This window comes from Prionailurus bengalensis, chromosome E2, assembly GCF_016509475.1.
Source record: "Prionailurus bengalensis isolate Pbe53 chromosome E2, Fcat_Pben_1.1_paternal_pri, whole genome shotgun sequence".
Taxonomy (NCBI): domain Eukaryota; kingdom Metazoa; phylum Chordata; class Mammalia; order Carnivora; family Felidae; genus Prionailurus; species Prionailurus bengalensis.
In genome coordinates this window covers 14,941,459-14,959,316 of record NC_057352.1, presented here as the reverse complement: position 1 = coordinate 14,959,316, position 17,858 = coordinate 14,941,459, and positions in this window count along the sequence as shown.

Genomic DNA, 17,858 nt, shown 5'->3' with positions numbered 1-17,858 from the left:
ACATGGGTATGAAAATCCATCCGATGCAGGCTACAATCAGACTGAGAGAACATGAAGATACAAGGGTTGGTGGGATTATGGTCGTCGAAATGTTTCAACAGGATTCCTGCACAATAGTGGTGTTTCTCACCTGGTTGTGTTATGGGGTGGACGTTGTGTCTGAGCGGGGAATGATTCTCCTACCTCATACTGTAAACCAGAAAGCATGTGAGTCTGCCCTTCCAGCCACAATATTAACTGGATATGGTAAATCCGGAACCAGTAAGATTGCCCGAGACCACACAGTGAGGAATGGAAGGCTGAGTGCCGGTAGTACAAATTCTCTGTGCAATTGCCCTATGTGGAGTGTAGACTGGACCTCCTGGCAAAAGCCTGTGAGCATCTCTCAGTAATGACAACTGGGGCTCCGGACCAGAGGATTCCCATTTGAGAAGAAAGCTTGCTATCCCTATGAGTTTGCTATTGGAACAGTGGAAACTGTCCTTCTCACTAATGGACCTTCTAGTTTCTAGAAACCAGAAATACCCATAATGTCTTGGGTGATGTTGGAGAGATGTTTTACTGGGGATGTCAGTACCCACAAGAGTTCCATTATAAAATGGAAATAATTTATACGGGATCTTGCTGCCTGGGGCACATGAGAGAGCCTCTTTTCTTCTAGGAGAGACTTTGGAGCCATGAGAGAAGCCACCGGACTCTAGTGTCACTTAGACAGTGCCCTATGAACAGCTCTCAATTGATTGACCAAGTACTGCTTAGGTCTGTGGACCAAAGTTCCAAGGTGAGTGGAGAGCATCCTGTTTGGAAAACAGCCTCTCTGACTGAAGAAAGTTAAAAAAAAGTCAGCTCAGTGGGCTGAACTTCATGGTGTTTTCCTAGCATGATGGAAGATTTGAACAGTAGAATAGGCCCCTGCCCATGGGCAGTGGCCAATGGCTTGGCCATACAGTCAGAAGAGCAATGGAAACCTCCCCTAATCAAGGGATGCCCATAGGGGGAACGGCCTTAGAGAAATCACTATGGGAATCTGAGGGGTTCATAAAAGGAGGACATGTTGTGCATCAGAAGAATCCCTTTCCAGATTTGGAAGGTGATCGGATTCAACAAGTGAATATTGCTGTATGCTTGCTTCTAGCGGTCATGCAATGAGTGGATATTTCTTTTTTCTTTTTCTTTTTAAATGTTTATTTGTTTATTCATTTATTTAGATACCAGGGGAAGGGCAGAGAGAGAGGGAGAGAGAGAAGCCCAAGCAAGCTCCCTGCTGTGAGCGCAGAGCTCTACGTGGGACTTGATCCCACAAACTGTGAGATCATGACCTGAGCCAAAATCAAGCGTTGGGCACTCAACCAACCGAGCCACCCAGGCGCCTGGATGAATGGATATTTCTACAACAATGCAGATGTGGGCTAGATCTAGACCCATTCCCCTCGCACCCTCTGGGCACAAAACGCCAATAAGAGCTGTCTTATCTGCCTACAAGAGACAGAGCCTGCAGATGCTTATATGGCAGATTCCCTGGTGGTCCGGACCTGGTGGTAGCTGGCAAGTGAGACTGATGCTGGGAGCCCTGAGGAGGTCAGGGAGGGGGACTACAGATGCAATCTGACAGGAATAGACACTGACTCTGGACCGGGTTTGCCTACCCCGTGGCAGAAGGACACGCTCATGTTCCTGAAACCCAAGTTCGGCTGCCCATCAAGAGATGCGCTTTTATTGGAAAGGAATATGAGCTTTATTCGGGAGGCTGGCCACCTGGGGAGAAGGCAGACTCTTGTCCAAAGGCCAACTCCCGGGTTTCCGCCTGGCCCAGAGATTTTGAAAGGGGTTAAGGGAGTGCAGCGGTCTGTGACATTTCTTGATTACATGCGGACTCGATGATGCCAGCTACAGAGTTATCTCGGAGCTTGGAAGTTGTGCAAGAATTCGAGTTCCTTGGTGCCTGGAGTTTGGGCAGGTTGTGCAAGAAGGTTTGGTTCCTGGGTACCTGGGGGTCATTCGAGAATACTCTGCTCTTTCCGAAAAGGAGGGCAAGGTCTACAGGGGAGCAGAGGGAGGTCAGTAAACTCATTCTTGTGACCTTGAAAAAGAAAAACATTTTGCTAAAAGATTGCTGGGCTCATCAGAAAGCTAAGGGGACTTCAAATCGGCTTGCTTGGCCTCTGTGGCCTGGGGACATTTTGGCCCTTTATTCCCCAAGGCCAGTGGTCTGCATATCTCAAAGGAAGCAAATTAATTCTGTCACAAATCAAGGGCCTTAAGTCGGCAAGCAAGGAGTGCGTTAACTTGAAGCAGGCTAACCCTCAGGGCACCGTAGAGAACTAGAAGATTGCACCAGTGTGGACAGATGACTGTCATTTCTTCAGATGAGGGACACACTCTACAGCCCACAGTGTCTGTCAATGTGCAGAGAGAGCTCTTCCCCAGAGTACTAGCGGGATGGAGAATTGGAGCGAGCAATTCGGACACTGGTTGTCCAAAATGCGGAGGTGCATGCTTTCCATAAAAGCATGAAAAACTGGTTCGCACGCCTTCACGAGTGTGTTCTCAGACTCCACATGAGCTGGGCTAAAGGAGCGTCCCCACTGGATGGAGCCCTCCGCTTTTCTGTGGGTCTGGGGAAAGGGGGTGGGGGAGGGGACTGATGTACTTTCTTCTCTATATCACCTCTACGGTTTGTACCCTATCTGACGCCGCAGTCACAGGACCTGGGCTACCACACCAGAAGCCGGGAAGAGGATGATTCCTCGCTAAGAACCTCTGTATTTTTAAACCTTATGTCAGAATTCCCAAGGGCCTGATGAGATGGGCTGTGCCCTCACGTCATCTGGCAAGACTGGGGTTAACAGCGGACGCAACTGTATTGCCTGGTGGGGGACACCACCCGCTGGAGGGGTGGGCTTGGGGGAGGGACTCGTTCTTCTGCCTGCAGTCCAGACCAGTATGGTGGCCAAACTCAAGGTGCCTTCCAAGGGTGGAAAAGTTTGGGCATAAAAGGAAAAAGAAGGAATAGCAGCTGAGGGTAAAGGAGTGAATACACAGGTTATGCAATGAGGGAGAGACTCAACGTTGCATTAACACCTTGGAAGAGGCGCAGCACGAGAGAGGATACTGTCTCTTAGCTCAACTGTACCAGATGCCTGACTGGGTGAAGCTACCTACATTCACCAAGAGTATGTCTGCTTTTGGAACCTTGACAAGATCAAATGGCAGCTTCAAACCTGAGTAGCTTTGCCCTGGAGACACTTTCATATATATATCCTGTTCTTTTTTTTTTTTTTTTTTTTTTTTTTTTTTAGAGAGAGAGAGAGAGAGAGAGAGAGAGAGAGAATCTCAAGCAGGCTCGAGGCAGGGCTCGATCCCATGACCTTGGGATCATGACCTGAGCCAAAATCAAAAATCAGATGCTCAACCAACTGAGCTACCCAGGTGCCCTGACACTTTTATATATATATATATATATATATATATATATATATATATACACACACACACACGATATATATATATATACACGATATATATATATACACGATATATATATACACGATATATATATATACACGATATATATATATATATATATATATATATATATATATATTCAACTGGATTAATGGCTGAAATGGGACCCTAGTAATGTGCTAGTATCCTTTGACTTTTATAATCAATTTGCTTTAAGAGATCTGTATCCGAAGGTCAGGGGGTAGACTGTGATATTGTGATACCTGTGAAAAGTACAATAAGAAAGTACAGTTGACCCCTGGACGATACAGGCGTTAGCGGTGCCAACCCCCACGCAGTTGAAAACCTGTGTATAATTTTTGACTCCCTCCAAAATGTAACTAGTAATAGCCTACTGTTGACCGGAAGCCTTACGTATAACATAAACCCTTCATTAACACGTATTCTATATATGTGGGATATACCGTATTCTTACAGTAAAGTAAACTGGAAAAAAAAGAAAGTGTTATTAAGAAAATCATAATGAAGAGAAAAGGCATTTACAGCACTGGACATATATTTTATGAAAAAATCAGCTTATAAGTGGATCCACGCAGATCAAAACCAGGTTGTTCAAGGGGCAACTGTATATGTTAGCCTTCCCCCTCAGTTCCTGGCTCACAGCATTCAAAATCCTGTAATTTCACCAGTGGTTAGAGCCTTAGGGGCACGTCTTTTGTCCTAATATTTGGATTTTGTGCTTGGTTCCTGATACAGCCCCAGTGCACTGAAGGTGAGATGAGTGTCTTGTTCAAAACAAGCCCTTTCACCTGAGCGGCTCAGTCGGTTGAGCCTCCGACTTTGGCTCAGGTCATGATCTCATGGTTTGTGAGTTTGAGCCCCACATGGGGCTCCCTGCTGTCAGCGCAGAGCCCGCTTCGGATCCTCTGTTCCCTTCTCTCTCTGCCCCTCCCCTGCATGCTCTCTCTCTCAAAAATAAACAAACAGTTTTTTAAAAAAGTCCTTTTCTTTTCAACCAGACTGAGTTTATGTTAGCGAGGTGACTTTTGGGAAACTGGGGGGTGGGGGAGGGACGGTTGCCAGGGAACCAATCCCGGGATCAGAGGGTTGGAATTTCCAGCCCCACAGCTTGATGTCTAGCGGGTGGAGAGGGGCTGGAGGTTAAGTTGATTGCTAATGGTCAGTGAGTTCACCAATCATGCCATAAAAATCCTAAATGACAGGGTTCAGAGAGCTTCTGGGTTGGTTAACAAGAACACATCCGTGTGCCAGAAGAATGAAGCATCCCAAACTCCACAAGGACAGCAGCTCCTGTGTCAGGACCCTTCTGGACCTGGCCCTATGTGTCTCTTCATTTACTGTTCATTCACATCTTTAATAACCTTTTAATTCTTCCCCCCCCCCCTTTTTTTTTTAAAGTAAACTCTATGCCCAACGTGGGGCTTGACCTCACAACCGTGAGATCAAGAGTCACATGCTCTACCGACTGAGCCAGCCAGGGGCCCCAGTAACCTTTTTAATAAATGGTAATCTAATAAGTAAACCGTTGACCTGGGTTTTGTGAGCAGTTCTAGCAAATAATCGAAACCACGGAGGGAGACTGGGAATCCCTGACTTCTAGCTGGTTGGTCAGAAGCACAGGTGACAATTTGTACTTGCAGTTGGAGCTGGACGTGGGGGACAGTCTTGTAGGGCCGAGACCTTTCCCTGTGGGATCTGATGCTACGATAGGTAGATAATGTCCCAACTGTGTTAAATTGTAGGACACCCCGCCGGGGTCTGAGAAGTGCTCGGTGTGGGAACACCCACATACATCTGGTGTCAGACGTGGAGTATTGAGAGCAGAGGAGAAACAGAAGAGTTTTTCTTCGCGATCATCTATGTAGAAAATAACCCAACGAAAAATGTTTAGAATTAATAAACAAATTCAGTCGAGTTGCGGGATAGAACATCAACACACAGAAATTAGTCACGTTTCTACACACAGGCAGCACACTATCTGAAAAGAACGTAAGAAAGCAACCCCACTCACAACAGCAACAAAAGAATAAAACGTTTAGGAATACACTTAACCAAACAGGTGAAAGACACCGAAGCGGGCTCCGTGCTGACAGCAGCGAGCCCGATGCCGAGCTTGAACTCACCAACCCTGAGATTATGACCCGAGCCGCAGTCGGACGCTCAACCCACTCAGGCGCCCACGAACAATTGTTTAAGGTTAAGCAAAAACCCAAGGTATTTTTTAAACTGGGTGGTGGATACACGCGTGCTTGTCTTATTATTCTGCTGTAAGAACAGTGAAGAAAAATAAAACAGTAAAAAGTGGGGGCGGGGGGGTGGTGGTGGAGAGAGACCTTTAACCAATTCCCTGCGTGTGACGGGGGTGTCTGTCCTTGGACGAATTGGAAGCTGCGTCTTATACCGCGGCCAAGCAGGGGTTCTGGTGGTGGAACCCTGACTCGGTAGTGTGACCCTGGAGGGCACCGAGCAAGGTCCTGAGAGTTTGAGATAATAGGTGTAGCCAAGATTTGGGCGCCGCCTGGGTGGAGGCCGCGTTGCCTAACTCTAGGGTCACTACCCACATTTGAGCTCCAGAGGGCGCCAGACGCACATAACATGCCAGATGGTGCTCCGTGATGGTGCGGTCCTCCATTCCCTCTGCGGGCGGGCAGCACTCCTCCACCCCATTTACAGGGACCGCTGCTTCCCAGGTCTACGAACTGGTCGGTCAACCCAGGTGGGCGTGTGTTTAGCCACTGCGACCCGCTTTGCCTGAGGACGTTCTCTCCAAGTTTACGGGAGCGTTTCCAGCAATGTCAATCAGGACTTAAGACCCCACCCCTTATCCTTGCCGCCCAATCAGGATCGACAACAGCTGGCTCCTACAGGCACCAACAGAGCAGAGGATATTTTATACTCCCCAAAATATACACAAGCAAACAAATGAAAATAGGGTTTCTCCATGGAAATATTAATGACAATAAGTAGAAAGTCTGAATTACCAATAACCAAAGAAGTAACAGAGGAAGTAAAAGGTCTACACTCTAAGATTGACATTAGATGATTTATAGCCAGTTCTACCATATAGTCAGACAAAGAACTGCTAGGATTAGAAAGTGGACCAGAGAATAGAAAAGGAAAGGAACGCTATGGACCAGAGAATAGAAAAGGAAAGGAACGCTACCAAAATCTTTTGAGGGGCACCGAGGTGGTTCAGTTGGTTGGTTTTCCATTACTGATCTCTGCTTAGGTCATGATCTCATGGTCGGTCACATGGAGCCCCGCGATGGGCTCTGTGCTGACAGTGCAGAGCCTGCTTGGGATTTTCTCCCTCTCCCCGGCCCTACCCCACCCCCCCCTCCGCGCGCGCGCGCGCACACACACACGGTCTCAAAATAAATAAATAAACTAAAAAAAATCTTTTAGGGGTGCCTGGGTGGCTCAGTTGGTTAAGCGTCCAACTTTGGCTCAGGTCATGGTCCTGCGGTTTGTGGGTTCAAGTCCCGTGTCAGGCTCTGTGCTGACAGCTTGGTGCCTGGAGCCTGCTTCGGATTCTGTGTCTCCCTCTCTCTCTGCCCCTCCCCTGCTCTCTCTCTCAAAAATAAATTAAAAAAAATTTTTTTTTAATTACAAAAAATCTTTTGGTTGGCACAATTCCCTTAGCAAACCTAGAAAAACAATAAAAAAAACTAGGCAAATGGCACTCATAAAACAGAAGGAAAAATTCCAAGTCAAATATGAACCAATTGAACTCAGCAATGTTTTAAGACAGTAATTCATAAGAAATGATAGGGATGCTGTCAGAAATACAGAAATATCTCAACATTACAAACTGTGCCAGTGCGTCCCGGCTCACTCACAGGTTAAAGATGAAATAATATGTGATCATCTCAAAAGGCACAGAAATGTTGCAAATTCATGGGACAGGCCCACCATCCTAGCACTTCCTCCCTCTGCCTTTCCTCCAGCTTCCTCCAGCCAGGAAGCTGGAGCACAAATTCACCATTCCTTACAGCGTGGAGAAGAAAGAGCTCGAACAGTGAGGAGAGTCAGAACCCTCAACTACCTTAAGGGCAGCCTGCAAAACAGGGAGAGCTGCAGAGATGGGAGACAAGAGAGAGAGAGAAAGAGGGAGGTGGAGAGAAGTGGGGGTGGGGGGACACTGGGAAAGTGATTGAGGCAGAGAGGGAAATATAGAGATGGGGGGGCGGGGAGATGAGGGTTAGATGGAGGGAGACTGGGGCAGAGAACCTTAGAGACATTTCCTCATCTGCAAACCATCACAGTGGGGCACCTGGGTGGCTCAGTTGGTTAAGCATCCAACTTCAGCTCAGGTCATGATCTCATGGGTTCGTGAGTTTGAGCCCTGCATTGAGTTCTGTGCTGATGGCTCAGGGCCTGGAGTCTGCTTTGGATTCTGTGTCTCCCCCCCCCCCCCCCCCCCCCCCCCCCCCCCCCACCGCCCCTCCCCTGCTTATGTTCTGTTTCTCTCTCTCTCTCTCTCTCTCAAAAATAAACATTAAGAAGAATTAAAAGTTTGAAAACCATCACAGTGATGTTCAATCAGTGGTGAACTCGGTAAGAGTTCAATCAGTGGTGTCTATGTGATTTTATTAATTCTGAGCCCCTCTGTTTTTTCACCTTGCAAGATCTCTACAAATCGGGTTTAATCCTGTAATTGAGGGCATCTTATAGTTAGTTGCTCTCCACTGGACAGCAGTCCTGATGCATCCCGTAATGTTTCAGCACATACCACTTAAAAACCATTTGAAAAAGGAATACAAATCCCAGTTCTTGTCCAGTAGCCCTGTCATTGACACAGTGAAAGGAAGAAAGTTGAGCGCTTTTCTAAGAAATGCTCCGTCAACAACACTCTTGATTTCACAAGGACAATGTTTACGGGGAAGCACAAACATCAAGAACTCTTAAATCAGAAAATAAGTCAGAAGATGAGAAAATGAGTCAAAATGTCTGCATTGATGGACGGATAGATGGATAGCTGTGTATAAATCAGGTGTAAAAAATATATATACGCATATGAATGGTAAATCTAGGTTGATATTATGTTCCCTATAAAATGCTTTCAAATTCACTGTATGTTTAACAATTTTCACAGTAAAATTTTGGGGGAAAATGATGGAGAAATCAGATTCTGAGCATGAGGAAGTTGTAGATATACCTTAACCAATTAATTATGCTTGTATTTTCCATTGTAGATAACAAAGAGCGATCTGTTTAAAAAAAGTCTTTTTCCGGGCACCTGGGTGGCTCAGACGGTTGAGCGTCCGACTTCGGCTCAGGTCATGATCTCACAGTTCGTGGGTTCCAGCCCCGCATCAGGCTCTGTGCTGACGGCTTGCTCAGGGCCTGGAGCCTGCTTCAGATTCTGTATATCCTTCTCTCTCTGCCCCTCCGCCGCTCATGCTTTGTCTCACTCTGTTTCTCAAAAATAAATAAATAATTTAAAAAAATTAAAAAAAAAAAAAATCTTTGTCTAGGGGGTGCCTGGCTGGCTCCGTCGGTGGAGCTTGCGACTCTTGATCTTGGGGTGGTGAGTTCGAGCCCCGTATTGGGTGTGGAGATTACTTAAAAAAGTAAAATCTTAAAAAAACTTTTTTCTAAATAAATCTAAAAGTGCTCTTTTAGCAAATATATGCTAAATACTGTAAGTGGTAACAACGCATTGTGTCAGCATAACTGCTAGCAGTGTTTCTGTCCTAGTGGTAAATAGGGCAATGCTGTATTTCATAATACAAGGCATCTTAAGTTTGATCAAATACGGCATATTATTTTGTAACCAAAACAAATGTTAAACCCAGTAGCGACAAGTACACCCAGGGCTCAGATCTTGAGATGAGGTTAAAAATTGTTGGTTTTGAGATAAGCACTAGGTGTCATATGTAAGTTATGAACCACGGGATTCTATTCCTGAAACCAAGACTACACGGTATGTTAACTAACTTGAGAATGAATATATATGTATATATATATACACATATATTGAGAATGAATATACATATATATTCATATACGTATATATTCCTTGGTTTTGCTTTTCATCATATTCTTCAGTACCTTAAAATTTTTGCCACTTTTTTGTTTTGTCTTATTAAAAAAATTAAATCCTGCCTATTTCTGTTTCTGGATAGTGGAAATATCCAGCTCTCTTGGAACAGAACTTCTGTCTTCTGGAAAAGTCATGAGAATGACTCTTTAGTCACACAAATGTAAAGCAAATATTCACCCCGATTGGTAATTCTCACTTTTTATATTCGATGTGTCTCACGTCCTTTTTCCTCCTCTATTCTTCCTCAATTGCTTTCTCTTACATTATGTTAATTTTAATAAAATTTTCAACGTTTATTTGTTTTTGAGAGAGAGACAGAGCATGAGCAGGGGAGGGGCAGAGAGAGAGAGGGAGCCACAGAACTCGAAGTGGGCTCCAGGCTCTGTGCTGTCAGCCCCAATGCGGGGCTCGAACTCACGAACTGTCAGATCATGGCCTGAGCTGAAATCAAGAGTCGAATGCTTAACCAACTGAGCCACCCAGATGCCCCTAGAATATATTTCTTAACATAGTTCTTAGAGTAATTTTTCTCCTTATTCTCCTCTCCTCTTGGTACTCCCATTATGTGTATATTGCTTGACTTAATGGTGTCCTGCATTTTTCTGGGGCTCTCTGTTCATTTTTTTTCATTCTTTTTTCTCCCCATTCTTTGAAATGCATGATATCTATCTTCATTTGCTAATTCTTTCTTCTGTCAGTTCAGATCTACTGGTGAGCCCCTCTAGTGAGTTTTCATTTCAGTTATTCAGTTTTCATTTCAGCTCCAGCTTTCCATTTGGCTCTATTTTATAATGCCCAACTCTTTTTTTGAATGTTTATTTTTGAGAGAGAGAGAGAGAGAGTGAGCAGGAGAGGGGCAGAGAGAGAGGGAGACACAGAATCCAAAGCAGGCTCCCAGCTCTGAGCTATCTATCAGCACAGAGCCTGATGCGGGACTCGAACTCACGGACCGTGAGATCATGACCTGAGTCGAAGTTGGACACTTAACTGAGCCACCCAGGCGCCCCTGTAATGTCTAACTCTTAATTGATATTTTCAATTTGGTAAGTCATTATTGTCTAACTTCCCTTTACTTTTAAAATCATGATTCCTCTTGGTTATTTGAACCTATGCTATTTTGAAGGCTTTGTCTGTTAAATCCAACTTCTGTTTATTCTCATAGGCAGTTTCTGTTGCCTGCTTTTTAGGGGTCATACTTCCCTGTCTTACAGAACCCTTACCACGCTTCCTTCCTAACTAGCACTGTCCCATAGAACATTCTGCAATAATAGACATGTTCTCTACGTGCACTGTCCAGTATGATACACACCAGCCTAACGTAGCCACCGAGCACTTCAAATGTGGCCAGTGTTATTGAGGAATTGAATTTTTCTTTTTCTTTTTTGAGGAACTGAATTTTAAAATTTTATTTCATTTTTATTAATTTAAATCTAAATAGCCGTATGTGACTAGTGGCTACCTTCTTGGACAGTGAAGTTCTAGACCATGCTGAGTACCCAATTCTCTAGAATCCCCTAGCCAAGTGTTCCTGAACCTTCCAGCACCTGTATGCGCCTCTTCCCAGCCCACCTGGCCCCCGACACCCAGGCCAGGTCATGCTGGTCTGCACGCCTCTAGATCCAAGGGGTGGGCAAGAGGTGATCTGGGAGATGGACCACATTTTCATATGGACATGAGGGTGTCCACATAAATGCATGGATGACCCCTCAAGGATTCAGGATGTGGACAGAAGTGGGAAGAGATGGGCGTGAACCCATGTGCCTCCATTGGTACTTTTGGTCCAGGATTGACAAATGTTAGGGATGATTTTGACTGGCTATGTCCCATTTCTTACCTGTGTAGTGGCTACATGTGTGCTCACTGTATAATTTTTTAAACTATATACAGATATAGTTATGTATAAATGTGCAAATATGTGTGTACAAAGATATATGATATCCTATGTAGTATTATATATAATGTAAATATAGGATACATGTGTAGATGTGTTTATACAGTGTATATATATATAGTACTATGTATACAATATATACACAATTTAAAAAATGATTTAAAAATTTTACCACTGTTAGCTCTTCTCATGACGTAAGGCCTTGTACGATCTGTCTCTCTCTGTCCTGATCTGCCACCCTCCCCTTCGTGCTCAGCTCCAGCCGCACTGACCTCCTTGCTCCAGCTAGCAGGCCGCATTACGGAGGAGTTTGGCCGAGGGGGCTCGATTGGTCCTGTCTTTATTTTGTAATTTTTAATTCTGTAAAAATTTGAGTACAGCTGACACACAATGTGCCATTAGTCTCGGGTGTCTGACCCTGCCTTTATTTTTTAAAATTTAGTTATTTTTCGATGTTTAGTTTTGCGAGAGGCGGAGAGAGCACAAGTGAGGGGAGGCGCAGAGAGAGAGGGAGAGGGTCCAAAGCGGGCTCCGCGCTGACAGCAGCGAGCCCCATGTGGGGCTTGAACTCACGACCGTGAGATCATGACCTGAGCCGAAGTCAAATGCCCAACCGACTGAGCCACCCAGGCGCCCCCGGCGCTGCCTTGAAAGCCCTTTGTGTTGGCAAAGCAAAGAAATGTCTGTGATGGGGGTCGGGTGAGTGGGAGTGGTCGAGGCTGGCGTGGACAGACAGCCGGACAGCCGGTGTCAGGAGTGATGTGGCCCCTTCCCCGGGGTTGGGAGGAAAGGTGTCTGCTTATGTAAGAAAGCTGGAGACTGTTCTGAAGGCCGCCAAAAAAGGAACAGTTGTGGTGGATGGAACCATCAATCAGGTGCCCTGAACAGGTGGAGCCTGGGGCCACTCTCAGCGGAAAGCTGGGCTCAGAGCTCCAATTACCAGCACAGAGAATCCAACTATCAAGACTGGTGCCAGAGGGGAGGGAGAGGGGGGGACAGAGGCCTGAGTCAGCGGAAAGAGCCATTCCAGAGCACCTGAGGTGACTGCAGAAGCACCAGAGAGGGAGCTGGAGGCCGGCAACAGTGACATCTAAGTCAGCGGTTCTCAAAGTAGGGTCCCCGGGACCGGCAGCATCAGTTCGGCCTGAGAACTCGTTCAAAATGCAAATTCCCAGGCTCCCTTTAACGAGAGGCAAGAAACTCCGAGGGGAGGGGAAGGCCCAGCAATCGATGTTTCAACAAGCCCGCCAAGGTGATTCTAATGCGCGACCAAGTCTGAAAACCACCGATCTCACTTTAACGAGCATGGACGGGGTGCCAGGCATTCTTCCGGGTGGTTTACCTCTAGTGACACACCGGTCCACACAACAGCATTACAAAATAGGAGGGGCGCCTGGGTGGCTCAGTCGGTTAAGCGTCCGACTTCAGCTCAGGTCACGATCTCGCGGTTCGTGAGTTCGAGCCCCGCGTCGGGCCCTGGGCTGATGGCTCGGAGCTTGGAGCCTGCTTCCGATTCTGTGTCTCCCTCTCTCTCTGCCCCTCCCCCGTTCATGCTCTGTCTCTCTCTGTCCCAAAAATAAATAAATGTTTAAAAAAATTTTTTTTAAATAAAAAAAAATAAAAAAATAAAAAAAGAGTGACCGGTGGATCCTCACTTAGGAATGACTGATCCAGATCATTAAAGGAGGCTGAGAATTATCTTGGGGCGCCTGTGTGGCGCAGTCGGTTGAGCACTGGACTTCGGCTCAGGTCATAATCTCATGGTTCGTGAGTTCGAGCCCCACACCGGGCTCCACTGCTTCATTGCTGTCAGCGCAGAGCCAGGCTTTGGATCTTCCGTCCTCCCCATCCCCTCCCCCCATACCTCCCCTGTTCACACACTCTCTCTCTAAAATAAAATAAACATTAAAAAAATAGGAGGTGCATCATTTTACAGGTGGAAAAGGTGAGGCAGGATCATTGGCGTATTTCACCTAAACTCCGAGTCAGAAGTAGAGACGCAGCTTGAACCTCAAGCGGGGGCCCTCTCTGCTCCACCCGCTTCAGCACGCGGCCCCTGGAGGGCTTCTAAGACACTTGCTGGAGCCCACTCCTGAGCTGGTGGTTCCCTGAAGACAGATCCAAGAATGTGCACTTCTCACGAGGCCCTGGGCGATGCTGAGGCTCCTGGTCCAGATTCCACACTAGGAAAAGCGAGGGTACTGCCTTTCCCACGTGAGGACGGAGTCCAGCAAATGGAAACGTCCACCGGAGCTCCGTGAGAAAATGACGTGCACATCCGCTTTGCCGGGACTCCTTTGGCCACAAATGACAGAAAACCCAAATTCAAACTGGCTTAAGTGTGAAAGATACTTACAGGCTCACGTAACTGAAACGGGTTAAGTTTGCCGCGGACCCGGGGCCAAGGAGGTAGGTGGTCTGGATTCTCTCTTACTCCCTCCAGCCCTCACTCTGCTTTCCTGTGTTTGTCTTCATTTTCAGGCGAGCTTGCCTCTCACACTGGCTGGCGCCCAGCTGCTCTAGCCTTAGATTCCACAGCAGGGAACCACATCACAAAAGGAGATAGATCCCCTTTCTTCCTATCTCAGCCCACCCGGGCTCTCACCGGCCAGGCCAGGGCCACCAACCCCCTGCTGAACAATCGCTGTGGGCAGGGAGGTGGAAGATTCTCATGATCAGGCCTGGGTTACGGGCTCGTCCCCGGAGAGATGAGCTCAGCTGCATCCAAAACATAGACCGACAGTGTGTGTGTGTGTGTGTGTGTGTGTGTGTGTGTGTGTGTGTGTATGAGAATTCGGGGTAACCAGAAAAGGGAATGGAGGCTGGACAGACCAATATAACCAATGTCTACTACACCACCCTCAAAGGACAGGGTGCTGGAAAGCCAAAATGTGTACCTACTCCTTAAAACTCCCTTAAGATGGGCCCAAGCACAGAGATCGTGGTAAAAGAGAAAACCCAGAAGTTGATGTACTTTACTATTTCATTTACATAAAGAATCAGGCAAAAAAAAAAAACAAAAAAAACAAAAAAAAAAAACAACCAAAAAACAACCACACCAAAAAACAAAAAAACCTATGGTGTTAGCAATCAGCAGGGTGGTTATCGGTGGGGAGGGGGGTGTATCAGTTATTTTTCCTACATAACAAGCTTCCCTCAACTTAGTGACATAAAACAATGATAATGGATCACTGGTACTACTCATGTTTCTGGAAGTTAGCTGAGCTCAGCCAAGTAGTTTTTGCTTGGGGTTTCTCATGTGGTTATATTCAGATGGTGGTCAGAGCTAGGGTCATCTTTTCTTTTCTTTTCTTTTTTTTTTTTATTTATTTTTGAGAAGGAGAAGGAGAAGGAGAGAGGGAGAGAGAGAGAGAGAGAGAGAGAGAGAGAGAGAGAGAGAGAGAGAGAATGAGCGGCGGCGGGGCAGAGAGAGAGGCAAACAGAGAATCTGAAGCAGGCTCCAGGCTCTGAGCTGTCAGCTCTGAGCCCGATGCAGGGCTCAAACCCACAAACTGTGAGATCATGACCTGAGCTGAAGTCGGACGCTTAACTGACTGAGCCACCCAGGCACCCCAGAGCTGGGGTCATCTTGAAGGCTCCCTCATTCACAGGTTTGGCAGTTGATGCTGACTATTGGCCAGAAGGCTCCCACATTTGCCATCCATGTGTCCTGGTCTCCCTCACATGCCGGCTGGTCCAAAGGTAAGCATTCCGAGAGAACCAGGCAGGAACTGTGCTGTTTTTTATGGCGTCAGATGTCACATAGTGTCATTTCTGCCATACTCTCTTGGTCATAAATGTCTGCCCAGGATCAAGAGGAGTGGTCATCTCTTCATGTGGCATGTTGTACAAAGAGCATGTGGAGCAGGAGACGTGGGTATAAACATTTCTAGAAACTATAATATGCCACAGGGAGGTAAGGGCTGGGGGGGCTTCTGGGACCTAGCTACACTGTTCCTTTTCTTTCTTTTTTTTTTAAGTTTATTTTTATTTATTTTGAGAGAGAGATCGAGAGCAAGTGGGGGAGGGGCAGAGAGGGAGACAGAATCCCAAGGAGGCTCCACCTCCCTGCCATTACAGAGCTTGACCGGGCTCGAACTCACAAACCATGAGATCATGACCTGAGCCCAAATCAAGAGTCGGACGCTTAACCGACTAAGCCACCCAGGTGCTCTACCCACACTGTTTCTTAATCTGGATGCTGTTGGGGCGCCTGGGTGGCTCAGTCGGTTAAGCGTCCGACTTCGGCTCAGGCCATGATCTCACAGTCCGTGAGTTCAAGCCCTGCGTCAGGCTCTGTGCTGACAGCTCAGAGCCTGGAGCCTGCTTTAGATTCTGTCTCCCTCTCTCTCTGACCCTCCCCCATTCATGCTCTGTCTCTTTCTGTCTCAAAAATAAATACACATTAAAAAAAAAAATCTGGATGCTGTTTACAACCAGTTGCATATTTTAAAATATCTTTTTTAAAAAGTTTATTTGTTGAGAGAGATAGAGAAAGAGAGAGAATGAGAGAGAGAGAGAACGTAAGTGGGGTAAGGGCAGAGAGAGAGAATCCTAAGCAGGCTCTGCACTGCCAGCACGGAGCCCGATGCAGGGCTTGAACCCACGAACCATGAGAACATGACCTGAGCTGAAATCAAGAGTCAGACACTCACCCGCTTGAGCCACCCACTCACCCCAAGTTGCGTTTTTTTTTAACTGCACCACAATGTCATTTCTGGAATCTCTGTACGTAAAGTTTGAGACTTTTCTCATCCTTCATATCTCAGCTTTACTGTCCTCTCCTCCAGAAAACCACCAACGACATCCTCCATCCCTCACCCCTTCCAATCCCCAGTCCTTTCAATGCCATGGGGGCTAGTGATGCCTCGATTAGAATACCACCTTACCTTCAGTTGTCACGTTTGTGCCTCCCCCTAACTCTAGACCAGAAGACCTCTGACCTTTTGACCACATACCCCCCAGAAGTTTCCCGTTCGCATCTCCACTATATGTGTGTAATCGACAAGTTGCCCTGTACTAATATGTACAATATAAGACATGCACTAAAATACAAATATTTGAAGGAGGAGGTAAAAGCAGTTCTGAATAGGCTTTCTGTTTTCCTACACCCAGAAGGTTTGTCTAGAAAACCCCCAGAGAACCAGACCGCTCCTCAGAGACCAGTAACTTGACCGTGAGTGTCACAAGGACAGGTGATGATCTGTCTCGCACACCTCAGTAGTCCCAGCCATGGAGCTGGATGTGGAAATGTATTCACCTACACTAAACTTAAGATCTGTGCACTTTATAGCATGTATTATTATGCTCTAGTAAAAAAAAAATACTTAACAATGAAAAGGTAAAATTTTCAAAGCTGAAGGACATCAGAGAAAAGTCCGATCGAGTGAAACCTTAAACCGCCTCTGGCCCTCCCAACAGAAGGCCTGATGCCAGGTGAAGGTTCTGGCTGGGAGCCCTGGAGATAGTGGCATCATGGAGAGAGAGGGAAGGAAGAAAGGATGCGGCTCAATGCTTGGCCATTCCTGGTGATGAGTCATAACAAACTGTAAAATGTCAATGTAAGCAGACACCTGGAGTGCACGCATACTGCTTCTCCCATCAAGAGATGATTGGCGGGAGGCAGTGGCGGGGGGGTACCTGGGTGGCTCAGTCAGTTAAGCGTCTGACTTCGGCTCAGGTCAGGATTTTGTGGTTCATGAGTTCGAGCCCTGAATTGGGCTCTGCTATCAGCACAGAGCCCGCTTTGGATCCTCTGTCTCTCTGCCTCTCCCCTACTCTCTCTCTCTCTCAAAAATAAATCAACATTTAAAAAGAGAGAGAGAGAGGTGTACTTGGGTGGTTCAGTCAGTTAAGCGTCTGACTTTGGCTCAGGTCATGATCTCACAGTTTGTGAGTTCGAGCCCCGCATCGGGCTCTGTGCTGACAGCTTAGAGCCTGGAGGCTGCTGCAGATTCTGTGTCTTCCTTTCTCTCTGACCCTCTCCCACTTGCCCTCTGTTTCTCTCTCTCTCAAAAATGAATAAACATTTAGAGAAAGAGAGACAGAGAGAGATGATCAGGTGCCCTCTCCCTGGATCCAGCCTGCCCTTCCTGATTTACCAAGCGAATACAGAGCAAATGACCCTCTGGGCCTCTGAGGCTAGATTGTAAGAAGCCTTCCAGTTTCTGATTGGGTCTTTTGGAAAGCTCACTCTTGGAATGCTGCCTCTTGGAGCCACCATGCTGAGAAGCCCAACAGAGCCACATATGGGCACTCCAGCCACAGCCCACGGCCACAGTCAATGTCAACTGCCAGCCATGTGAGCCAGCCATCTTGACATCCAGCCAGTCAGGACTCAGGTAACTGCAGACCCAGCTGATGTCCAACTGCAATGGTAGGAGTGTCCTTAAGCAAGAACTGCCCAGTGGAGCCCAGTCAACCCACAGAAGCAAG